Genomic DNA, 27,341 nt, shown 5'->3' on the forward strand with positions numbered 1-27,341 from the left:
TTCTGTTTTTAAAACTGGGCATGAAGACAAAAAGCTCTCTCTTGCTGCATTCTGCCTCAGCCTTATGTTTCTAAAGTGGAACAAAAACATTAACCGTTCAGTTTTTAGCCTACTTCCCCAGGAGAAGATTTGTGAGTTTACCATGTCTACATGTGTGTCCATGTGTTTGTTTGTGTACAAATCTTGTTCTAATAATGTTTGTGTTTACAATTGGATACAAACCAAATTCACAGCATATAGGAGTGGGTCATAGGAAATAGGAACATAGGGACATAGGAAACTACCATATACTGAGTCAGACCATTGGTCTATCTAGCTCAGTATTGTCTTCACAGACTGGCAGTGGCTTCTCCAAGGTTGCAGGCAGGAATCTCTCTCAGCCCTATCTTGGAGATGCCAGGGAGGAAACTTGAACAAGTCATGCTTGCTACCACAAGACCAGCTCTCCTCTTCCCCAATGGGTCCCCAATTATAGGAACATAGGAAGTTATACTGAGTCAGACCATTGGCCCATCTAGCTCAGTACTGCCTACAATGACTGACAGTGGCTCTCCAATGATTGAAGCAGGAGTATTTTCTAGCCTTACCTGGAGATAGGGCTAGGATTCAACCTGACATCTTCTGCATGTAAAGCAGATGCTTTACCACTGAGCTACAGCATCATCCCTACCCTATTGTTTCAAGATGGCCGCCTCTCAAAGAGCAACCCTTTGTAATTCATATTCTTGAAACATCATATCCACCAACATTCACAGCACATGGGAGAAGGTCCTGGCTAAAAGTCACCTTGTTAAAAGTAGTGGAAAGTAGGCACCATTCTTTCTACTTGTTCTATTTCAGAGTGTTTCACAAAGCACTGTGCATGCATTTTATTGATCATCTATTTATTTTAGATTTTAGGACTTTGTTAGTTATTTATATCCCACCTTACCATCCAGTGGATGTCGAAGGTGGCTAATAACATACCTTGGAATAAAAAAAAATGAAGCTGGATAAAAATTCACTAAAAACATCTAACTATACTAAAATAAAGTAATGGCACATGTGAGTTGTAAAGCAGCAGCACAGTAAAAACAGCTTAAGCCACCAGCAGTTGAAAAGCCTGGTAAGACATATAAGAGCAAGGTGAACCTCCAGAGCTTTCAGTTCCTTCATTACATTTGTGTCTTTTCTCTACTTCCACATAACCAATGGGCATGTGTAAATCAACAAAACACGGCAGAATGGATTACTTGAAAGGTCACTATCCTGTTTTGAGCAAACAGCCGCTTCCTTCCTTCCTTCCTTTGTTTATCAATTATAGTTATATACTGCCTGATATATACATATCTAGGCAGTATACACAATCCAAATTACAATATGAAAACAAAAACAAACTAAACACATTCACAGAATTAAAATAATAATAAAAAGAATTCACAGAGTGAAACCATTAAAAAAATTTCACAGGATAAAAGTTTAAAAGTAATTTTCATTAAAAGCCTGAGAAAGCAGGTGTGTCTTGAGTAGTATATGCACAGAAATGGAAAGATAATAAAATGCCCTCAAAAGAAGATTGGTTGATAAAAATTTTGGAATACACGGATATGGCAAAACTTACAGCACTCATAAGGGATGAAAACTTGGAATGTTTCAAGGAAGGTTGGGAGCCATTCTTACTTTACTTAAAGAACTATTTTTCCAATATGGACCTTTCAGCAGGGTTTGAAATTTAGTAACAACAGCAGGCTGGGTAGGGTAAAATCGAGTTTGCAATGTGGAGTATATGTGTTTTGAATTATTATAGCAATGGTAGATTTGTATAACTAATATGAACCGTGCAGACTGGTAAGCGGGAAGTCAATATTTACTTAATTAAATGTAATTGGACTGTTAAGATATTGTAAAAACCAATAAAAATTTAAAATGAGGGGGGAAAGAGAGAAAGCAGGTGTGTCTTAAGGGTCTTTTTAAAAGCAACCAGGGATGGAGTGCATTCCAAAGTCCTGGGGCAGCCACAGAGAAGGCCCGGCCCCGAGTTGCCCCAAGATGAGCCGGTGGCAACCATAACCAGACCTCCCCAGATGATCTTAAAAGGCACCGGGGTTCATGACAAAGAAGGCAGTCTCTAAAAAGCCTGGAACTAAGCCATTCAGGGCTTTATAAGTAATTACCAGCAATTTGTATTTTGTTCTTTCGGAATCAGTGTCACCTTTGGCAGGTGGATGCAGTTCAGACTGCTTCTGTACAGTTTAATGCAATGTCCAATTAATGAACTGTTTCTGGGACTTTTGTTCTCAGATCTCACTACATGGCTTCTGTGCTCTAACGTTCATTTGGAGCATTTAAATTATACTAATACCTTAACTCTGCCCTGAAGAGAACCTCCTGCCATTGAATAGATGGCAACATTGGGACATGATGTTCTTCTGTTTCACTTGCTGTCATTAAAATGTTCCCTAAAGCATCAGCAAACCTTTCATTTAATTCTGAATTAAGACTGGCCCTTGAGCTGTTGTAACATAACACATGGCAGCTCATTTGTAGCCATCGCGGCAAAAGTCTGGGAAGGCAAAGGGAAGCCAATTTTTGTGTTTCCATCCTGTCATCTGCTTACCAACCAGGGCAATAAATTACCCGCATTTGATTTCTTTCATAAAGCTACTGGTTACACTGTAGCGCTTGATGTTAACAAATGAATAGCTGATGCAAAGGAAAGTCAGTGGCGTAAGACGTTTTCGAAACCATTTGTAAAAGCACTGAAAATCCTTGGATTTGCCTCTTCTTGTTAGAGCTACATTTAATTCTACTAGCTGGAAATCAAATTGGTTTGTTTTTCCTTACAAAACAAACAACAACAACACACACGCCCCACTGCCAACACACACACACCCCAGTGCAATTATTTCATGGTACTTCATCAGTCAAAGGGTTGAAATACATTCTGGAGTTGCTTTGACTTCCCCCAAGGCATATTAAATGGTACAGCTGTTAAACCTGAAAGCTGATGCCTGGCACTGAAATAATTTGCCATCCACTTAGATTTGGCAAACCTCTCACTAGCTTTGAGATAAGGTGGACAAGAGGGTGGAGGAAAAGGAGGGTGTAATTGGTGCAAAGTAATTTATTTATTTATTTTATAGATGGCCGTAGCATCTCAACTTGTGTCTCTAGGCAGTTTACATCCTAACACAACATACAGGTAGCCCTTGTCGCCTGCAGTTTGGGCAACCACGATTCTGCATATCTGAGGACAGGTGCTAGAGATGTGGTTACTTTCTCCGCAGTGTGAAAATAGGCTAAAATTTGCCTATTAGTGGTTGCAGAGTGGCCAGAAATGACTTCTAGTGTCACAGCCGGCCACCATTGTAGAGACCAGAGCCATTTTCAGGCTCTTTCTTAAAAAATAACACCACACATTTCTTTTTGCCAAAGGTTCGGCTGATTTGGGGATCTTCAGGGGCATTTCTGGAGCCTCGCAGCCCTGGAGAGCGAGGTACGGCACAGTTCTACTCTTATTTCTCCCCCTTCCCATAGAGTTAAGATTTCATTATACACAGTTTCCGTATTCGAATACGATGAATATTTATATACCACTTTTCAACAAAATTTCCCAAATACCAATTTACATAGATAAAAATAAATAAATAAAATGGCTCCCTGTCCCCAAAGGGCTCACCATCTAAATAAAAGAAACACGATAACAGCAGCAACAACCACTGGAGAGATGCTGTGTTGGGAAAGGATAGGAATTAGTGTATTATTTGCACTAACTGGAGGGAATGCAACCCCCATGAATAAGGAGGGCTACCTGTAGAATGTTAAAAACAATAATAAATTTTAAACAGCATTTTTAAAAAAAATTCATTTTAAAACAATTCATAATCTTGCAATCTAATTAGATTGAAGCTAAGTTGAATTGATGTGTATTTAAGATCTTTTAAAAAGCTGTCAGAGATGGAAAGGCTCTTTTTTCAGCAGGGAACACATTCCGAAGTCCTGGGGAGGCCATTGAGAACGTCTGTCCCTGAGTGGCCACCAGACATGCCAATGACAGCCACAGACAAACCTCCCCAGATGGATCTTGATAGGCAGCAAGACTCATAATGAAGAAGACATTGGCTTTAATACTCTGGGCCCTAGCCATTTAGAGCTTTATAGGTAATCACCAGCTATTTTATTTTATTTTATTTTATTTTATAAGAAAACGTTATTTTATTTTTGCCTAGAAACAGATTGGCAGCCACTGTAGTTCTTTCCAGAAACAGGAGTAATATGAGTCCAATTCAGACATTATGCTGTACAAGTGTACAGACGTCTGTACACTCATACACATGTTTGTGAGAATGACTGTACCTGTGTTGATCTTTAAAATGAACCTGGATTTAGGCCCTTCAAAGGCATGGTACAAATAAGAAGTGTACTTCTGGTCCTGCGTTCAGAATAACATGTGAATGCCTTGTACCTGTGTACAGATCTATACCTGTGTACACTGTACAAGCATTGTACGAGTATTGAACATAACATGTGAATGGGCCTATGGTCTTTATGGGCTGCCCTGGAGACCAACTTAGCTGCTACATTTTGCACCAACTACAGTTTCCATTCTACAGAAGATTGCATTACTGTAGTCTAACCTGAATTACTATAATTATTGGGTAAGAAATCCTAAGGTTATGGTTTTGCTTCCCTAAATAAGCAAATACATCTTTTGCAGGTGCGTAACAACCATCGGGCAAGGGGAGACAGTTGTCTGGGGGCCCCACTGCCTGGAGGGGCCCCCCAGAGGCACCTCACGTGACTTCCCATTGCCCCCTGCCCAGCCCCAAGGCCCCTCAGCCACTTGCCCTGTTCGCCGTCTCTCCAGCTTGTTCTCCTGGCCGGCAATCGAGGGAGCAGACAAGCTGCAAAGAGCTCCTTTTCTCCCGCCTCTCAGCTGATCGGCGGGTGGGCGGGGCTTCCACGGAGGTCTGGTGTAGGCCTCTGTGAAGCCTGAACTCCAGTAGGGCCCAAGCCAGCCAGGAAGGAGGAGGCAGCCAGAGAGGCCTCCACTGTTTTCTGCAGCAGAAGACCCCCTGCTGCCAGGTAGAGTGTGAACTCCTTTTTGTGGTTACCTTCCCCACCCCCCACCCCCACCCGGATATATAGGGATCTGCTTGCCATAGGGCTTTGATATGGGGGTGGGGGAGGAGGGACCGAGAAGTCTCTGAATATTTATTTTGAAACAGCTTGGAAAATTTGCTGACTTAAAAAAAACTATCTAAAAAGTCCTATAAGTGGCTTGTTTCATGGCAGAAAATTACAAAAACTTCTGGAAGAAACAGTATTATATTTATTTTATTCATTCATGTATAAATGCACTTATGTTCAAGTTGTTTTGCAACCCAGAAGGTCTGAGTGAGAACTGTGAAGCATGCCTTCTGCTTTTATTTTATTTTATTTTTCTTGTGTGTGAACTGCTCCCCAATAACCTGCAGGGACTTCAGGATAAATCTGGCCAACATGTGAATGCAGCACCTCCATTCCAGAGGAGATGTGTGTTAAAGGGCTTTAAAAGCCTCCTGTGAAAAACCTCCTGGAATCAAACTTGACTGAATTTGTTCAGAATTCTGAGAAAACAAACATAGGCTCACCCTGCATGGTTGAAAGTCTCCTTGGCTAATCTGCAGCGAGGGGCCCATTTTAATCATTCATCTTTCTAGTGTGTTCTAGGCATTAAAAGTAAAACAAATGTATAGTACTCAATGTATATCACTATATATTGTGACATGTGCGTGTGTGTATTCAGTGAAATGTATTTCCAGGCAGCATACTTATTTTGGAATATCAGACTTAAATCCTTGGGGGCCTGGGGTGTGCGGAGGCCCTGGACTTTGAGTGGGGGGGCCCCATTTTAAAATCTTGTCTCTGGGCCCACTCCAACCTTGCTACGCCCCTGATCTTTTGATGGGCCTTCTCAGGGATGGGCCTTCTCTGTTTCTGCTTCAAGGCTTTGGAATGTGTCCCCTTCTGAAATAAGAGTCTCCCCACCTCTGACATTCAAATTACTCTTAAGACACATTTATTAAGCAAAGCGTTTAATTTGATTTGTAAAATGTGAATTTGTTTTAAACTGTTTTAATTGTTTGATTATTCATATTGTAAACTGATACATGAGTTTGGGGTGGTATACAAAGATACTAAACAAACAAACAAACAAATTAAATGAGCCCTGAGACCAGTGCTGGATTTAAGTAAAAGCAAAGTAAGCTTCAACTTAGAGCCTCACATTATGAAGGTCCTCTGAATAAAACAGAAATGACAAAATCTCAAGTTTTATATACTGTATTTTCCTGTAACGGTATTTCTAATGCATATGGATTGATTGCAAGATAACTGTTTTTGTTACTAGTACAAAAAGTACTAGTTTTGAGTACTAGTTTTGTACTGCATCTTTGTCAAGTAAAAATGAAGCTTTATTATTTCTATTTCCATTAGAGTAATAATTTTTGTTAGAATAATATATATATAAATATTTTGCAATGCTATGGGCCTTTTAAGTTTGGCAGAATTAGGCCCTGCCTGAGTTTGAACTCACTGCATCTGCAATAGAACCCGAGGACACCCCTGGAGAAACAGGATGTAAAAGCCCCCCCTTCCAGGATTCAGGAGATCCCTTATCTCCCGAATCCCCCATCTGACCCAAGAATGCCCCCTTGTCCTCTTCCTCCAGTTCAGAAGATGAGGCTGAAGCTGCACCAGCTCCATCACCAGTTCTCCTGCTATGTGCATCAAGCGGCTGCATAACAAACCATGGGGCTCTTAAGTTTGAAAAGGGCCACTGAAGCACCATGGCTTGGGCTCTGGAGGAGCCCAGATCAAACACGCCCCTCCCATGCCCGGGCTTCTGAGAGCCCGGGTGAACTCTCTGTTGGTTATTTGCAGCAGTGCTGGTTGCCATGAAAGGATGTTTTCCCCATTCTCTTCCTCCAGAGAGGGAGAAACAAGGGAAAATGTCCTATTAGGCAGCTGGTGATGCCTGAAATGATGAGCTGAGAGCTTGCTCAGACTCTCGGCACCCGGGCCACACCCCCTTTGCACATGGCATCATGTGCAAAGGGGGTGTGGCCCAGGCTGCCAATAATCCGAGCAAGCTCTCAGCTTGTTATTTCAGGCAGTGCTGGCCGCCCGATAGGACGTTTCCCCCTTTCTCTCCTCCAGGGAGAGAAATACCAGATCTCCTGCCTCCTGACCTCAGCTTATGGCCTTGACTTACACTTGCTCTTTCATGGCCCTGCTGTTCTGGCTCTTGATTTGGACTGCTGGCCTTGGCTGAGTCCTCACAGTGAGAGTGGCCATCCTTGCAAGGCATAATGAGGATCTCTGGAACTGCTCCCATAGGAAGCTACCTTATACTGAGTCAGACCCTTGCTTCATCTAGCTCAGTATTGTCTGTACTAACTGTCAGCAGCTCTCCCAGGTTTCAGGCAGGCGTCTTTCCCAGCCCTTCCTGGATATGTTGTGGAGGGAACTTGGAATCTTCTGCTCTTCCCAGAGTGGCCCTATCCCCTAAGAGGAATATATTACAGTGCTCCCACATGGAGTCTCCCATTCAAATGCAAACCAGGGTGGACCCTGATTTGCAAAGGGGACAATTTGTGCTTGCTACCATCTCAGAGCAAAAGCTGGAGAAGAAAATAGGTTTAATGCATGTTGGTTCCTTTCTCTCTTTCTGAGACCTGGGACTACCAGTTGGGCTAGGCTAGAAGAAAGGGCCCCACAGGAATGTTCTACCACTATTCTATACAAGCTGCTCTCAAACATAATCCCAGATGGAGCCCTGCTAGATAAAAACTTTTTCGGTGTCTTTCATATGGCAGCCAAAACATTGGCACCAGCCTTGTGATTTCCCCCCACTGATGATCCATTTGCCCACTCGTGTTACAATGTTGCCTTCAAATCCCGTCCTCTTGTCGCAATTTGCATTTAGCATTTTTTTTCATGGCAATTCAATATGCTGGCTGGGTGTGTGAGGCTGCCTTTTAGGCTGAATTGAACAGTTCTTAAATAATAGACAATCTCATTGTGATTCTTTTATCTTTTATAATTTAAACGTGGGAATACATAACAAGTTATTTGAGATTGTAAAGGTTAGTGCCGGCAGCTACATCTAGTACTTCCGAAAGATATATGTGGCAATGGTTCTGTGAGATTATACCTGCATTGTTTACTGAGAGCCTTCGACTTTCTACCACCTGCAGGCTGTGAAAATTAGAACAAGTACATGCTTAATCATTCACCAGGGAAATGGGAACTGCTACTAAAACAGTGAAAGAATTTCATCACATTGAAATGTTGTCATGAATATTGTAAGAAACACAGTACAACTCGAGCCATGTTGCCAGTTGTCTAACCAAATTTCCTGAAACAAGGCACTTCCATTTCTTGGTGGGCATTTTTTAAAGGCAAAGAACATGGTGGCCATATTTGAGCGTGAGAGCAGTATTTCCGGTTTTGGAGGAGGGGAGCGATTTAAGGAGGAGGGGGTAAGATTTCAAGGTCCGTTCTGGCATATATGACATTGCACAAAGAGGATGTATAAAGCCTGCATAAAAGCCATGCATTTTAAGAGCCTTCTTTGTACCTTTTAAAAACGCCTGATGAATGATGGTATCCACATAGATCCATCACCCATTTTTCAAGCAGAGACCCTTATAATCCAATGTTTCATATCTCTGAGAAATCAATATCATGCTTTTGTTTCTGTTTTTGTTTTTGGGGCCTTTATTAAAATGTCATTTCTGGAATGTGTTAGAGTTGACATTCTTCTGGATTTAGCATCCTCCTGCAGTCAGAGGTGCACCTAGGTAATTTTGGAGCCTGGACCTAAAGGCCTTTGGAGCGCCCCCCCCCCCGGTGCAAATTAAGCATCATCATGCTCCACCAGGTGACCACACCACCCAGAACAGACTAAAGAGGATGGCGGGGGGGCAGGGTCTATGGAGGCTCTGGACTTCGGCCCCAAAGTCCAGGGGTAAGAGCACCTCTGCCTGCAGTGTTTCAAGAATTTAAATCTCAGAAGGGATGCTGGAAGCTGAGCCCGCCCATTGGTCCACCTAGCTTAATATTGTCTACGCTGACTAGTTTTAGATGGATATTCCCCAGCTTTCTTGTAGATGCTAGGCGTTGAACTTTGGACCTTCAGCGGGTGCTCTGCCCCTGAGCTACAGCTCCGAACCAGTGTGAGAAGTAGATTCCTCTCCTTGAGAACACCATGGCCTCCTCAAAATAATGCTCCAGTAAAAGTAGTGCTGACCAGGGCTACAAGGAAGAAGGAACAAAGGGACAGGAAGTAGTAATCATGAAACAATTATCAGGCCACTCATCCATTGCTTGCATTCATGACTTGCCTAATGCACAGAACCCTGGCGATCCAAGAGCAGGGTACACACACTGGTTCCATTTGATTCCAAATCCCATTCACGCTGCTAGCAAGTGCAGAGGGGCTCTGTGGCTACTAAGAATTGCTTCAGTGCTGCAGCGACAATTTCCCCATTAGGAATGATGGGGAAATCATCAATGCTGCAGCAATGTTTGCTAAAGTAGAGTGTCTCAGAATACCATGGTGAAGCACTATGGTTAGCTATTGATATCTCTCTGGGAATAGGCTCCAGAGAGAATGAAAGTGAGGGTTGTCACCATCACATGGTATTTCTTCGTCCTGGTGAGTTCACAAGTAGGGCACTAGTATGGAATGTAAACTTAGGGTCAAACTATGCATTAGGTTTGTTCTCACAACTAGAGATTCCTGGGTAGGAGAGGATCTCTGATTATCTGGGTCATCGGGAGTCCTCCCAATCCAGCAACTCTGGATAGCCCAGACACGCTACCCAGGCTAAAAGTGAGATAGGAGGAAAACAGAGCCTGCCCTACCTCTTCCTCAAGACTGTGCCAGCACTACATTTAAACTGCTCCCAGGTGGCTGGTGGCCATGTGTACAATAAAGTTCTGAGGCTTGCGAGGCCAGGGAGAGGAGCACTGTTGTACTGAGGGCTGCCTCTCCCTGCTCATGCAGTGCATTGTGGGATACTGGAGGACCCAGGTTGGCCCCCTCGCCCATCTCAGCTCTGGAGATCACTCATGCCATACATGTGGACATACGAGCAGCAGAGCCATGAACAGGTTCTGGTCATTTAGGAACAGGAAGGTAGGATCCTGCCTTCCCCCCAGCTCCTCTTGTTTGGTTGTGTGAACAAGCTCAATATGTTAAGTGCATAGTTTGACCCTAATTTTAAATAAAATTAGATAGCAGAGGATGAATCAAGATCGGGACTGTGGTATGAGGGTGATCAAGATTGGGACTGTGGTATGAAAGGGAAGGATGTTTTTATTTTTTGTAAGCTTGTATCTGATGGATTTTTAACTTTTTAAAAATCCAGGTTTAATTTGGTTTCTTTTAGTTGATCTTTTAATAATATGGAGTTGCGTGTATAAATAGAGTTTATATTCTGCTGATCCTTTTGAATCTCTCAGTGGTTTAAGATACCATTGACCATGGCATCCTTTTGGGTTGCCTGAGGGAGATGGGATTGGGTGGCACTGTTTTACAGTGGTTCCATTCCTATTTCTCTGGTGGATTCCAGACGGTGTCACTTGGGGACTGTTGCTCTGCAGAGTGAGAACTAAAGTATGGAGTTCCACAAGGCTCCAAACTGTCTCCAATGCTTTTTCATATCTACATGAAGCCACTAGGAGAGATCATTGGGAAGTTTGGTACAGGGTGTTTTATCAATATGCTGACAACACCCAAATCTATTTCTCCTTATTAACCTCATTAGGAAATGGCATAACTTCCCTAAATGCATGTCTAGAGGTTGCAATGGGCTGGATGAAGGATAGCAAACTGAAATTGAAACCAAATAATATGGAGTTAATGACTGGGGAGGTGGGGGTCAGGATCAAAGATATGGTTTAGATCTGCCTGTTTTGAATGGGGTTACACTCCCTCAAAAAGAACAAGTACATAGCTTGGGTGAGCTCCTGGATCCAAAACTCTGACCGGTTTCTCAGGTTGAGGCTGTGGGCAGGAGCACTTCTTATTGGCTTCGGCTGATACGTCAGCTACACCCATTTCTGGAGGAAAATGACCTTAAAACAGTGGTGCATGTCTGAGTAACCTCCAGGCATGACTACTGTAATGTATTCTCTGTGAGGCTACCTTTGCACATAGTCCAGAAACTACAACTGGTACAGAATGCAGCAGCCAGGCCAACCCTAAGGGACCATATAATACTGAATTTAAAAGAACACCACTGGCTGCTGATATGTTTCTGAGAGAAATAAGAAGTGCTGGTTATTACCTATAAAACCCTCAACAGCTTGGGTTCAGGGTACTTAAGAGAGTGCTTTCTTTGTCATGAACCCTGCCGCCTATTAAGATCATCTGGAGAGGTCTGGTTATGGTTGCCACTAGCTTGTTTGGTGATGACTCAGGACTGGGTCTTTTGTGGCTGGCCCAGGGTTTTGGAATATGCTCCTTGTCAATATAAGAGCATCTCCATCTCTGATTGCTATTAAAAAGACCCTCAACACACCAGTTTTTTCAGACTTTTAACTGAAAGTCATTGTAAACTTTTTAATTTTTTTAACTTGTGTAATTGTTTTAACTGTTTTTATTCTGTGAAGTTGTTTTATATTTACTATGTTTATATTTGTTGTGTTTTAAATTGTGTACACCATCTAGAGATACACATAGCAGGTGGTATATAAATATGATAAATGAACAAAGAGTGTTTTACCTGCTTTATTGTTTTGATTTTAACTCCTCTCTGTTTTAATGGTTCTATTTATTTTATTGTTCTGCTGTTGTTGTAACCTGCCCTGAGCAGTATTGCACTGGAGGAGTGGGATATAAATATTTCAAATAAATAAATAAATATTTATAGCTTCCTTCCCAGGACTAATAGCAGCTTTCATGGAGCAGTTATCATCATGGATGTTTTAAATGTGCAACCAGACACAAAATATGCTATTTTGCTATTGTGGCTGGGGATGATGGGATTTGTAGTCTAACATCATCTGGGGACCCAAGACTGGAAACCCCTGGCCTAAAAGAACACTGCAAATACTGCTTTCCTTCAGGTTGCAACAATTCCCTTCACATTTTTATCACTGAAACACTGCTATTAGTTTGATATGAAGTTTCTGGAGACATTGACCCACTTTCAGCTTGTTCCTTTTGTTAAAGGCAGTTAAGATGAAGGAGAAAAGAAAGGAATGGTTTCCCTCAAGAGAGATAGAGTTTTTTTCTACCTTTGAATCAGGTGCCTTTTTGGCAGCAAGATTTTGTACACTACATTTTCCCACTTTCATTTGTTCTCCACCCGATCAGCATGCAGAACCCAGGATAGAAAGAGGATAGAGATGTTCATGAAATTGATTTTGTGATTTGTTTTGTGCTTGAAACCAATAGCAAAATCCCCAGATTGATTCGTCGAAAACAGCGGCAAAATCCGGCTATTACAACAAATCAACCTTGAATCAATTTGAGTGTTTCAAGTGGTATTTTGTGGCCTGTTTTTCTAGGGAGAGCTGGTCTAACAACTGGGGTCAGAGAATAGACCACTCATACAAGGCAGGCCGATGCACCAAGTCTGGGGTGGAGGCCTGGTCTACCCACCCCACATGGTGTGTAGACCAGCCCTCGGCCCTGGACTTAGTGAGTCGGCTCACGTCGGAGGAATGGTCTAGTGAGTAGACCAGTCCTCCGAGGTGGGTTGAGTGCTAAGTCTGGAGCGGAGTGCTAGTCTACCTGCTCACCCCAATCGGTAGGCCTGCTCACCTGGAAAAACAGGGATGTTTTTCCAGGAAGAGCTAGTCTACCCATTGGGGTCAGCGGGTAGACCAGCCCTCTGCTCTGGACATAGTACTTTGGCGTGCCTCAGGAGACTGGTCTACCTGCCAACCCTAATTGGTTGACTAGCTCTCCCTGGAAAAAGAGGCTTTAAAATGGCACTTGAAACACTTGAATCAATTTGAATCAAAATGAGGCTGTTTCATTTTGAGCTTGAAACAGGCCCTTTATTTTAATTGTGTTTTGTTTTGAGCTCGAAACACTCAAAATGGCTCATTTGGAGATCTAATTGATTTGAGCTCAAATTGTTTTGCACAACTCTAAAAGCGGGTGAAACAATAAATCTCTGCTTATGAACTAAGGGCCAAACTACATGAGCTTGCAAATGTGCTTTAGAGGCTTACATCCAACCAGAAGTGTCTCTTTTGTGTGTGTTAAAAAGCAGCCATGGTGGAGGTGGAAGGCTTGTCAGGACTAGAGATATGAAGGCCTGGTGTGGGGAAACAGTTTTTCTTTCCCCCTGGTGTTTTCCATTTTTTCCACACCTTCACATCTTGAGTCAGGACTAGGGGAAGTTCAGTCTCCCCCAACCAGCACCTCATTTCCTCATGAAAATTGTGCTCCTGAAGTTGCAATTTGCCCCCCAAAGCAGTGATTTCAGGAGAAATTGCTGCTACGGGTGAGGAAAATTAGATGTGGCAAGGAAGTGAACATCCCCTTCCCTGCATATTCTGGTTCCAACAAGCTTTGCCCCTTGAAAAACCATTTTTGACCAAAAAAGGAACATGCAAAGCTGACTTCTACCAAGTCAGACCATTCGTCCATCTAGCTCAGTATTGTCTACTTTGACTGGCAGCGGTTCCCCAAGATTTCAGGCAGGAAATCTCTCCCAGTCCTACCTGGAGATTCCAGGGACTGAATCTGGGATCTTCTCCATGCAAAGCTGATGCTCTACCACTGAGCCACAGCCCCATAAAAAAGCACCTCCTGTAGGAAGCATACCTCTAAAGTGTGCATTTGAGTTCTTCTATAGTTTAGCCTCAAGAGGTCACCTGGGGCCAAACTGGTGTGAAGCTTTCTCCTGGCCAGCTTACTGCAGTGTCTGTATTGGTTTTACATACAACAGCATCAAGTTAAAGGCTATTTCTAAGAGCCCCCCTCCCCCACATTTTACAGTTATTATTATTATTAACTGCTCCAGATAAGTTGCCAGAAAGACAGGAGGAACAAGGGGGGTATTATTAGGGGAAGATGACAAAAGTTCCCCCCTGTTGCCCTACAATCTAAACAGTAGGTATACCTCCTAAAGTAAGACAAACCATGGAGAAAAATAAAATGAGCATGATGCTTTGTTTCAGGGTAGCCGGGAATACTAGTGCGAGGGCTGAAGGCGAGGATATTAATCCCTCCAGCTTTGCAGGTAGAAAATGCAAAGCACAAGATTTGGTTGTTCTGCAGTGCTATTTTTTTTAACAAGTAGGTTTTCCCACCACCTTCCTCCTGATAGTAGTAGTAGCAGCAGTAAATAATAATAATAATAATAATAAATACTTTTTGACCATATTTTTAAGAATGGCAACTTGAAGAAAGAAACAGAGGGTTTAATACTGGCTGCACAAGAACAGGCACTAAGAACAAATGCAAAGAGAGCAAAAGTTGATAAATCAACCACAAATAGCAAGTGCCGCCTTTGTAAAGAAGCAGATGAAACCGTGGACCACCTAATCAGCTGTTGTAAAAAGATCGCACAGACTGACTACAAACAAAGGCATGACAAAGTAGTAGGGATGATACACTGGAACATCTGCAAAAAATATAAGCTACCTGTAGCCAAAAACTGGCGGGTCCATAAAATTGAAAAAGTTGAAGAAAATGAAGATGTAAAAATATTAGGGGACTTCCGACTACAAACAAACATCTGCCACACAATACACCAGATATAACTGTAGTTGAGAAGAAAGAAAAACAAGTGAAAATAATCGACATAGCAATACCAGGGGATAGCAGAATAGAAGAAAAAGAAATAGAAAAAATCACCAAATACAAAGATCTACAAATTGAAATTGAAAGGCTGTGGCAGAAAAAGACCAAAACAATCCCAGTGGTAATTGGCGCCCTGGGTGCAGTTCCAAAAGTCCTTGAAGAGCACCTCAACACCATAGGGGCCACAGAAATCATCACCAGCCAATTACAAAAAGCAGCTTTACTGGGAACAGCCTATATTCTGCGACAATCTCTATAACCATTGACAATAAAATTCTGGCATCCCAGGTCCTTGGGAAGGACTCGATGTCTGGATAAAACAAACCAGTCAATAACACCTGTCTGACAGTGTAAACAAGAAATAATTAATATTTAATAATAATAAACCCTCTCAGAAAATAAGTTAGAGGAAAAAGAAAAAGCACCAAATGTTAGTGACAGGGGAGAGCTGCAGCAAGGGGGGAAAGTGTTTTCTCAGAAAGACAGATTAACATTCTTCCCAAGCCCCAAAATACAGGTTTCCTTTTCTCCTTGGATTCCTAACTGTCCAGCATCTTGTTTAGAATTCAAGGATGTTGAAACACAGTTACCTAGGGATTAATAAAAAAAAGGAGAGACGGTGGTATGCAATCAGAATACAGAAGAGACCTCAGCGATACTAGCAAAGCAGCTCTGAGGCACAGGTGTGCAGCAGTCAAAGAAGTGCAAATGTGAAAAGTTGGAGCTCTTGCGGAACAATTTCTGACAGACATAAGCCGTGGTTGCAAGATATGTGCAGTGCAGGAACAATCTGTGTATCGTGTATGCATGTACAAGTCTGAAGGCATGGATAGTTATCCACATTTATGCTGCACACAGTACAATCTGTGAATACGGTACACATCTGAAACCACATTCCGTTATTCACATGTTATGTTCAGCATAGTAAAACCTGTGTTCAGTGTATACATTTACCGATCTGAAGGCAAGTAGATTTATTCACACATATATCCAACACAGTACAATCTGTATACAGTGTATGTGCATACAGATCTGAAGCCATTCACACGCCATGTTCAAAAGACATACAATAGTACATGTACTATTTGAGGGGGTCTGTAGCCAAGTTAACTTTAAAAATGAATGCATGTGCAGTCATTCACAGAAAAATGTGTAGATGTGTACCTGCACACACACCTACACCATAATGAGATCATTCACACAACCAGGTGGGCGGGGCAGTGGGCGAGCATTTGGGGGAGGCTGGTTGAACTCACCTCCCCCCGCACCACCCCAGATGAGTGCTTGACTGTTGCTGGGAACATAGACTGCACTCCCAGACAATCTGTACTGTGTGGGGCACTGGAGTTCTGGAGGCTGGGACGGCGCATAGTCGCCTCTAGATATCCCACTTGAGCCCTTAACCCCAGCTAAAAGAGAGGTTTAAAAGCTGGGCTAAACAGTGCTGCCTCACTGGGATCGAGCTCTAACCCTGGCTGGGCTTCCCGAGCCTAGGTTATGGTCACGGTGAGAAGAGCTTCAGTGTGTAGCCCCATTCACACATGAGGTTGCATGCACATGCAATCTGAGTGCAGTGTATGCATGTACAGATTTGATCACACATTGGACCGGGTCTCACGATTTTGAGACCCGGTTTTGTCCGGTGAGTGGGAAGAGCGGGCTAAGCCCGCTCTCTCCGCTCACAAGCGGGCAGGGAGCCCTGGGCGGCTGGATCGGCTGCCCACACGATGGCCGGCCCTGAGACAGGGCCAGCGGGGGGGAGTGGGGGCCGCATGGCCCCCACAAGCCCCAGTATGCCCTGCGCGAATGTGCAGGGCATACTGGAGAGACCCCTGAGCCAGGAGGCTGCTTTTAAGCCTCCCAGCCAGGGTGTGTGTGTGTGTCTACTCGTGAGTAGGCGCAGCGCGAAGGCACACCGCGGCTACTCACGATTGCAAAAAGCAGGTATGCAGGAGCACTCACTCCGCAAACCTGCTTTTTGCCAGGGGTTCTTGAGTGGGTTAGCCGCTCCAGAACCACTGGGCTTGGCTGCGAGCCCGGTGGTTCTGACGACCAACAAAAATCGGGCTAGCCTCTGCTAGCCCGATTTTTGTTGGTCGTGAGAATAGCCCCATTATTTTCAATGCACAGAAACCCTATGTAGAAATTATGTTGTACGTACATTCAGTTCTATACATGTGCACAGGTGCATTCATTTAAAAGTAAACTTGAGTAGAGGTCCCTTTCATGTATAGTACTGATAGAAAGTGTACTGCTCTATAGGCATTAAATATAACATATGAAGACCTGAATGTACAGATCTGTACCTTTGTAAAATGGTACGCTCATTATAATATCTCAATAGGGATTAGATCAATGCACACTTGTGTCTTGGTTGTCATATGAACCTGATTGAATTGGATCTGTCTTTTGATCCGGATGGAAATGTTCACCCACCTGTTGTCACCATGGGTTTTAACAGCTGTACTGCTGTGGCCCAGGACTCAGACCACGCATTATTAGTGGAGGGGTCTGATAGGCCAGAGGACATGATGGTCTGGGTTCAGGAATCTTGCCAGGAGAAAGCTGGGAAGGATCTGAAGGGGTAGGTGGAGAAAGAAACCATCCGAAAAAAAATTATCCTATTTTTCTTCTTGGGAGGAATGCTTAAAACCTCTTCACATTTCAGTTTTTCCATGGATGAATCCTAAAATTTTCTTTTGAATGTCACTTTGGAGAAATTTCTGTTCCAACTTTACTAACCACTCCAACAGATGGGAAAGCCTCTCAGTGCCCCCTCCTTTGATTCAGAGGACTTGCTCCAAAATCACCTGCAGCTCTGCAGGACACTGTGCCATATCCAGGGGCAGCAGTAGACTCCCGAGCCCCAGAGGAATCAGCACCTCCAGAAGAGGTACGATTCCTTTACATCTAAGCTGTTTTCCCCTTGGAAGACAAGCCTGAGACGCCCATCTTCCTCACAAGTACGTAAGCTTTCAGTTAACGCCACATTGAACCTCCACTTGCATCCCAATGTTCTCTAAATATACTGGGGACAGAACTAGACCCAAGTGCACTTAATTTTGAAAAGGAAATTAGTCTTCAAAGTTCATTCTTTTCTGCATTCCATTCCTCCAGAATTCCAGTTTAATTCCAGTTTAACAGGAGAATTCTCTAAAATTATCAGGGGGACTAAATAAATAAGGTGAACTTACATTTTTTCCACAGACTTATGTACTAAATGCTACACAGTCCATTACTGTATGTTAGAACATGTAGTACTTGTAGTTTTCATATAACAATTGCAATATTGGCACTGGCAGTCCTTTTCAAAATGGTGGCCCCTTCTGTCAGATTGCACTGCAGCTGAACAGCCAAATGTCATTCGATTTTTACTGTCAGAAGAAGTTAAACCAAGTGAAATATACCACTGAATGTAAATATACCACCGAATGTGTGCACAATATGGGGACCGTTGTTTATCATCCAAAACTGTGTACCTGTGATGGGAACAGTTCAAAACAGTCACACAAGTGTAGTGGTTGAACATCAACCTGGTAGACAAGCATATAAATACATAAAGGACTACGTCCTTTACCAAAAATCTTTTCTCTGACGGAACCAAAAAGCTTGTCAATTGCTGGAATAAATGTGCCAAGAGAGGAGGTGGTTACATTGAAAAATAGTGTATGTGTATGTTTCTGGAATAAACTGACGAAAACACTGGATAGACATGGACTCATATTGTATCCTAACCTTCCACTAACCTACCTCACAGGGTTGTTGTGAGGAGAAACTTAACTATGTGAGGAGAAACTTAACTCTGGGCTCCTTGGAGGAAGAGCGGAATATAAATGTAAAAAATAAAATAAATATTGTATGGAAATTTGTATCTACATTTTTGTATCTACATTTTGTACAAGAATTATCCATTTTATCACTGTTTGGTACTCATAGAGATTTACACCTCATTATTTGTATTATAATGCTATCGCTTCTATTACTAAATTGTTTCTTCTGGGAAAGTTTAGTCACAGTATAGATTGGTGGATCTCACCAGTGGTTTTTTCAGTTTATCCAGATCCTGATACACATTATTTCTGGCACGTTGTCGTGAGGAGAAACTTAAGTATGTAGTACACCACTTTGGGCTCCTTGGAGGAAGAGCTGGATATAAAAAATGCTAAAAAGAAAGAAAAAAGAAAGAAAAGTCACTTTATTTATTGACACCTCCTCATATTTCAAGAACTGGAGCCTTTTCCTGAACCTTTCAGTTCCTTTAGTTCATCTGTATCTCTCCCCCCCCCCCCCCACGATTGATCAAACCCTAAAAAGTATGATAGTGTCAAGACTCCTTTTGGGTCACGTTCTACTTATTTGTGTGGTGCTTTACTAGTAAGTCCAGAATATATGTACATATGCACCTCAAAAAAGGAATTTAGATGCAGCTATCCAGATCTAGCCCTGTTAGTGTTAGGAAATTCACCCCTAACCAAAGCTCTAGGGCAGGTCTATGCTGTCAGTAGCACTCTGGAGCTGGCTGACTCAGAGTATGCTGGACAGGGAAAGGCAGGAGGGAGGCAAGGGATGAGGAGAGAGTCCAGGAAACCTTGCGGGACAGATGGGACTTGACAGGAGATTCCAGAAAACATGAGGAGATCTGTTTGTAGGAGGAAGAAAAGGTGTCTGCAACCCCCTCCACTAGGTAGGTGGCAAGGTAGGTAAAGAGAGGAAGATCTGGGGAAACTCACAACAACTAAATGCAATCAATCAATCAATCAATCAATCAATCAATCAATCATCTTTATTATGGTCCAAGAACAGCATAAGATAGTACAGTAGAGCATGGTTAAAAGCAATTATGAAGCAATATGGTCATAAGAGCTGCATTAAAATTACTATAAACTATAGTTAAGGCAAGATAAGTACTATAAAATTCTATAAAATTACTAGGAACTATTAATAATTATTGTAGGCTATAATTACTAAAAATGCTACTCTAAAGTTGTAAATAAGACTAAAAAACTATAAACTACTACTAAAGCTCCGTTCGACATAATAAAATCAGTATAAGTCACTACATATCAAACCACAAAACAATGTTACTCAAAAATTATTACTCTAATATTAAAAGCTATTATATGATACTTTAAAACTGCTACCCTTGGTGGAAAAGGGGAGGAGCGATGAGATTATTAAAATTCTAATGAGCATAATGAAAAAGCAGTGACTAAAGCAGAGTATATAGGGTAGGAGCGCTAGTAAATAGTGGCAGTTCAAAACGATGCAGAGCTGATGTGAGGGGAAGGCCTGGTTGTCGTGGGCCAATGGATCTTTCATGCTGCCTCGCAGAACTTGGCAGTGTTAAACGTGAAAGCCGGGACGTCATCTGAAAGCAGCAACTGGGTATAAACATGGTTTTGGGTGGCCAGAGTACTTGTGAAGTAGTGGAGAGATAAACTTGGCCCGAGTGTTTCTGTAAAGGGGCAGAACATGTACTGCGGTTTCTACCTCCCGAGTGTCACGGGGCAATGTCTTTCTGCCATTGGGATCTTTCTGCATTTGCCTTCCAGTACAGCAGAGGCGAGGGCATGGCAGTGGCTGAGGTTAAATGTCCTTCTGTGGTTTGGAGTTTCTAGGCGTGACAGATATGTGGCAGGGGAGACAGAGTATCTGAGGCTTTCCAGGGATAGGAATGTTGGGACCTTTCCTAGGTCAGCCTGGCGCTCAGCGTCCATTATCCTTTGTTTGATGGAATTAAATGTACTGTATAATCATATTTATTATATTTAACACATTTCTATACCGCCCAAAACTCATGTCTCTGGGTGGTTTACAACAAGCAAGCAAACAAAAAGTTAAAACTTTAAGTCAAAATAAATGACAACAAAAAACTTAAAACAGTAGTTAAAACAAAATAAGTGATACAGTAAAAGCTAAAACGTTACAACAATTTAAATGTTAAAACAACACATATTAAGACTGCATTGTAGGTGGTGTTTTCTAAATGCACATAAGTGCGCATGCACATTAATTGAAAAAGCAGGGGGAACGGAAAGATTTGGTATTCTGTAAATGCTTAGCACTCTCCAACAATTGATTGATTGATTGATTAAGTGCTGTCAAGTCGATGTCGACTCTTAGCGACCACATAGATAGATTCTCTCCAGGATGATCTGTTTTCAATTTGACCTTTCAGGTCGCTCAGTGGAGCATTCATAATCAAGTCCATCCACCTTGCTGCTGATCGTCCTCTTCTTCTCTTTCCTTCAACTTTTCCCAACATTCCTTCAACTTTTCCAAGCTCAAGGGAGCTGGGTTTTGACATACATAATGTGTTTGGAATATGATAGTTTGAGCCTGGTCATTTGTGCCTTGAGTGAAAATTCTGTTCTGCGATACATTTCTCCAACAATTAGACTCATCAAAAAAACTAGAATGACAAAGGATTCCTAATGTATCCATTACACTTTGGGAAGCGCATATGTATGTATGCATTTATTCATTATCAGTATTATTAATGTGAAGTTTATATTGTATCTGTTTGGTTACAGGTCATTGACCATAATAAAGATTTTGAATCTGGACTTTGGAAACAAGATCCGGAGATCCTGAATCTGGGGAGATCGCTTCTGGTCAAACAAAGTTAGATTCAAACAGCCAAGAATCAGGGAAGAAGTATTTAATGGCTCCGGACTCTCACTAGCTGGAGGTGAGCATTACGAGCCCCCAAATTTTGCATTAAGCCACTCACTACTGTTTGGATCAGTAGCTCACTGTGCAGTACTATGGGAGCCATTCACTTGGCCTGTTCACACAATCATTTAAATAGGGGTAGGGGTCCTGGGTTGCATTTCAGCCTGGGTTGCATGACTGTGTGAACTCATGAAAATCCCTGCAATCCAGGTTGCTTAAAGCAGGGTAGCCCAGCTTTTGTACCCTGCTCTTCACCAAAGTTGGAGGAGAAGAGGGCTCCCCTACCTCGTTTTCATGTCGTGTGTATCCACTTACCTCTTCTATCCAGCCACTTGGACCCAGTAAAGCTAGAAGCAAAAGAGAGCTAGGACTAGAGAGGCTGCCATCCTTAGATGTGCCACTTTGCAAAGTACACTGTATGATCCTGAAGCTGGAGCAGCATCGGCAGGGCTGAGGCTGCCTGTTGCTCCTTCATGGCCAGTCAGAAGGCAGCTGCTGATGTAATGAAGCTTTCCAGTCTACTGGCAGCACAAAGCATGCTGGGAAGCCATGAAGGCTTTGGAGGACTATCAGATCCTGATTTCAACAATGGATGCTGGACCTGGCTTAATAGTGTGTTTCCTGGGTTTGCTGACCCAAACAGAGGTTCTGCTTGCATGCTGCTAATGGGATAGAACAGGCTTCCCCAAACTGCGGCCCTCCAGATGTTGCTGAACTACAACTTCCAGCATACCCAGCCACAAAAAATTGTGTCTAGGGATGCTGGGAGTTGTAGTTCAGCAACATCTGGAGGGCCGCAGTTTGGGGAAGCCTGGGATAGAAGCTCTCTAACCCTCCAACCCACATGGCCATCTGGTCATGTGAACAGATCTACTGAATCTCCTATTCATATGATCCCCGCCTCCTGTCTATAACCATATAGTACAGTTTCTAATTGGCTAGCAGGACATGTTGGGAGCAGGCCATAAAAATATCCTTTAGGATCTTAAAATGGTTTATTCTGTCTCTGCTGATCTGTCAGAGATGTTGGATAGATGAGACCATCTGAACTACCTACAAAGTAAGACATGGCTCCTTTTATTCCTTGTTCTCATTAAGGGCACATGAATTCTGGAGCACACGATTAGCATTTCCTAACAAAGGCAACTTGTTCACAGCAAATGCTGGTCCTTTGCCCTATTTTGAAGCGACACCAGATTAGTATAAATTAAAATAATAGATCCATTCATTTGCAACTTACATGCCAAAGACATATTTTGCTAGCAGGGACAGCGTGGTGTCAGAATAATAGGAATCAAATGCAGCTTTGGGGTGGGAAGAATAACTAAGTGTATTTGTTTACATACATTATGTTTCTCCTCTGGCAGATTTTGCTTCACCCTCTGGCAGTAGAGAAATCAAGCTAAGTATGCTACATTTTCCAGTTCTAGTCTGCCATGATTATGCTGGAAGGGGCGTGGGGGAAAACCCCCAACTGCCAGTTTTACATGCTACTCACAAATAAAAGAACAAGCATCAATGTCTACTTAAAAAGTTTGCAGGTTTAAAAACAACAACACTGAAGCCAAGTTTTTGTACTTTTTAGAGCTCCTTCCCCATTCAGTGACAGGTTCTCAATAAGGATACCATCTTCTTGCTTAGTAATAATACTTGGCGTCTCTAACATGCTTTAGAGTATTCAAAGCACTTTATATACATTAGCATAGTTATCCCTAGAACAGCCTTGTAAAATTGATCAGTATTTATCCTTCTTATTAGACAGTGAGGCCAGTGCACAGGGGCCATAGGTCGTTGGTAGAATCAGCTATTTATTATGATTGCTTACATTTATATCCCTTCCTTTGGGTGACTAACCCAAGATCACCCAGTGACCTTCATGGTGATGGATCTGCCCCAATCCAATGCTTTAACTGCTACACTACACTGTTTTCTCTCATGTGTGCTTTTTCCCCATTCATCAATGAGTATTTTATATATGTTGAGACATTTATATCCTGCCTTTCTGTAGATGCACTCAAAACAATTAAACACCATGGCCAACATCCTGATTCCTGACTGGTGCAATAGGAGAAGCACCAGTACTTCTGGAAGGTCCAGCTGACTCAATTCCATTGCTGGCTCAATGGTGGGGGCAAATTTCAATGACCTCCCCTTCCCCAGGAAGTGCTCCATGCCACCCAAAAATATGTCACTGAGGATCACACAGCCCTCAGGGAATCTTTTCAGGTGGCACAGATTGCTTTCAGGGGAAGGGGAGATTGCTGATTGCAGTGGTGCCCGTTTAGTCTGGAACTCTTTGGAAGAGAGCAATATGGATCTCCCCAGAATGAATTTCAACAAGCTGGGTGTGGCCACCAAGAAGAACCACCCACATCCTGACCAAATGCAGTTCACTTGTATGTGGGACATGGAGGAGAGCCCCCAAAGAGGTTCTTAATAAAAAGGCTGGTTCATCTGGGAGAAAGCAGTACTTAAGGTATCCCAGTCCCAACTCATTAAGGACTTTCATATTCATGGCCACCACCTGTGGCCTAGGAACCGAATGGAAGCCAGTGAAGCTGTCTTAACATGGGAGTCACATGCTCCCAATGTTTGAAACTTTCCAGCTGAAGTTTCCAAATCATTTTCAGAGGCAGTTTCACATCTTATAGAATTAAACGGGGGGGGGGGGGTGTAGGCCATTAGCTTGGTGCAGAAAATCCAGAGTTAGAGGTTCCCCAACAGACGGCTGTCCAACCTCTGCTTGAAAACCTCTAAGGGAGAGTCCCCCATCCCCCTGGGTCATTGATCCCATTGTGACAAAAGCCCATTGTAACTGACATTGTGACAAAAGCCCATTGTGACAAAAGCCCATTGTAACTGGGGTTAATGGAAGTTAAGTTCAACATCATCTGGGAATCCAAGATTGGAAACCCCTGGCTTAGATGAACAGAATGTTTTCAATGGGGGCTACCTCCTGATCCACTAGGCTGCACCAGAAACCATGTCCTTACCTGCACGTTTCCATTCATGGGAATAGCTTGGCAGGCTGGGTAGGAATTCTAGCATCCTTTCTTGGAGGGACCAGCTGACATTTCACAAGGGTGCTAGTTCTGTGTTCAGTTCACTCTGAACTGATCAGGGCAACAATGAGGCCTGTATGACCTGCTCAGTACTCTGCATAGGAACACAGGAAGCTGCCTTCTACTGAGTCAGACCATTGGTCCATCTAGCTCAGCATTGTCTATGCAGACTGGCAGCGGCTTCTCCCAGGTTACAGGCAGAAGTCCCTCTCAGCCCTATCTGGAGGATGAATATAGGAAGCTGCCATATAGTGAGTCAGACCCTTGGTCCATCTAGCTCAATATTTTCTACACAGACTGGCAGCAGCTTCTCCAAGGTTGCACGCAGGAATCTCTCTCAGCCCTATCCTAGAGATGCTACCAGGGAGGCAACCTTCTGCTCTTCCCAGAGTGGCTCCATCCCCTAAGGGGAAGATCTCACACATCAAGTCTCCTTTTCATATGCAACCAGTGTGGACCTTGCTTAGCTAAGGAAACAAGTCATGCTTGCTACCGCAAGACTAGCTCTCCTCAGGAGGGAACTTGAAACCTTCTGCATGCAAGCATGCAGATGCTCTTCCCAGAGCGGCTCCATCCCCTAAGGGGAATATCTTAACAGCACACACACATGTAGTCTCCCATTCAAATGCAAACAAGGGAAGACCCTGCTTAGCAAAGGGGGCAATTCAGGAACAGACTGTGCTCCTAGAAAATGCCCCCAAATCCTTTGCAACACACAAGATAGCTGAATAGTAAATACAGCAATGTAGAAAAGCCACTGGACAGAAGCCCTCTTCAGACTTTAAAAACAAAACATTGAACACAACTCCTCTAAAAAGCCACCTAATGGTGCAGCGGGAAATGACTTGACTACCAAGCCAGAGGTTGCTGGTTCAAATCCCTGCTGGTATGTTTCCCAGACTATGGAAAACATCTATATTGGGCAGCAGCAATATAAGAAGATGCTGAAAGGCATCATCTCAGACTGCATGCGAGGAGGCAATGGTACAGCCCTCCTGTATTCTACCAAAGACAACCACAGGGCTCTGTGGTCACCAGGAGTTGACACCAACTCGATGGCACACTTTACCTTTATTCCTCTAAAACAGGGTCGGAAGCACCTTCCTGGCCCCATCGCTCAGCCCCTCACAGGTGCTGGTCATAGATACACTGGCATTCATCTGAAGAGGCAAACACTGTATCCATGAATGTGTTGCTTCCATGCATGCCCCAGTCTCCCAATCATGGAAACACCCACCTTCATGGATATAGCATTTGTCTTGAATGGCACCTGCAAGAGGGTGAGTGACAGGGCCAGGGTGGGATTTCCAGCCCCATTGTAGATGCTGTACTCATGTACAGCATTTTGTTTTGAATATCTGAACAGGTCTATAGTCAGTAATAACTTTTAAAGTCGTGATTCTTTTATATTTAGCAGGAGGATAGCAACTGCCTTATCCAACCCCAGCACAGCATCCCTCCAGTGGCTGTTGCTGGTATCTGCCTGATGTTTCTTTTTAGATTGTGAGCACTTTGGGGACATGGGATCATTTTATTAATGCATTATTTATTTTTCTATGTAAACCACTTTGAGAACTTTGGTTGAAGAGCCATATATAGATATTCGTAGTAGTGTGGTAGTAGCTTGATGGAAGGAAGTTTCCATTTATCTTCACAAAAGCCCAAGAAAGAGATTCTAGAATGCATGCGCCTTCCACTGCTAAATTGTTTAGGAACAGCAAGCTTTCCTTTTGTTAGGTCTGAAGCTTCAGTTCAATCACCTTTGGTTGCCATCATATTGGAGATTGAAATAAATGTCACATAAAAACCTGTTGTTTCCTTTGCACCAGTCCCCTACCCCCACCAAGTACAGCTTTATGGGGCCCATCTCATTAGTGCTGAAAGCCCTTAAAAATGCCATAAGGCTTTTAACTGGCAAAATATACATCTTGGATTAACTTGAGCTGTTATTTTGACTTTTCCCCTGCTGACACCCAGAACTGCTGCCTCTTTTAAAAAACGGTCTGCTGGCTCTGCTTGATACCTTTATGAGCAGAGATGCCACCACGATTCTAATTTCTGGACTTGGAAATATGGACCTCGGGGGTTCGTAATGCTTTGGTGTTAATAACATAATAAGAGCCCTGCTGAATCAGGCCTATCTGGTACAGCATCGTGTTTCTCACAGTGGCCCACCAGGAAATGCACAAGCAGGGCATGAAGGCAATAGCAATCCCTTGCTGTTCCTTCTTCTCAATGACTGGTATTGAAGGTATCCTGCCTCTGAACCTGGAGGTAGCATAAAGCCATCAGGACTAGTAACCATTCATAGACTTTTCCTTCCATGAATGTGTCTGATCCTCTTTTAAAGCCACCTAAGCTAGTGGTCACCACCACCATCTTTTGGTGCCGTGAAGTCCACACGTTCATTATATGTGACCATTGCTTGTGGCAGCAACCAGCAAGTTCTGAAGGTTCATTATGCAACGTGTGAAGAATATCCACACATATATATCCACCCCCAGCACAGTACCTCCAGTGACAGTTGCTGGTGTCTATCTTGTGTTTCTTTAGATTGTGAGCCCTTTGGGGACAGGTAGTTATCTTATTTATTTATTATTTCTTTGTGTAAACCGCCCTGAGCCATTTTTGGAAGAGCGGTGTAGAAATCGAATGAATGAATGAATGAAGAAATGCTTGCTTTTGTCCATACTAAATCTCCTATCAATCTGTTTCTTGGGCTTCAAGGGGAAGAAACTGTTCCAGCTCCCACAAAAGAGAGACTCACCAAATTTGGACGTAACAAGAAAACAGAGGTTCCTTCACCTCCA

The 27,341-nt window shown here is 43.0% G+C and overlaps 1 long non-coding RNA gene across 1 annotated transcript; it reads left to right on the forward strand.

The window, feature by feature from the left end:
* The first annotated feature begins 4,990 nt into the window (after positions 1 to 4,990).
* LOC128322637 (uncharacterized) lies at positions 4,991 to 27,341 on the forward strand. Its single transcript, XR_008305842.1, has 3 exons — positions 4,991 to 5,064; positions 21,328 to 21,485; positions 22,837 to 27,341. It is a non-coding gene; the product is annotated as an uncharacterized LOC128322637 (long non-coding RNA).

This window comes from Hemicordylus capensis, chromosome 1, assembly GCF_027244095.1.
Source record: "Hemicordylus capensis ecotype Gifberg chromosome 1, rHemCap1.1.pri, whole genome shotgun sequence".
Lineage (NCBI taxonomy): Eukaryota > Metazoa > Chordata > Lepidosauria > Squamata > Cordylidae > Hemicordylus > Hemicordylus capensis.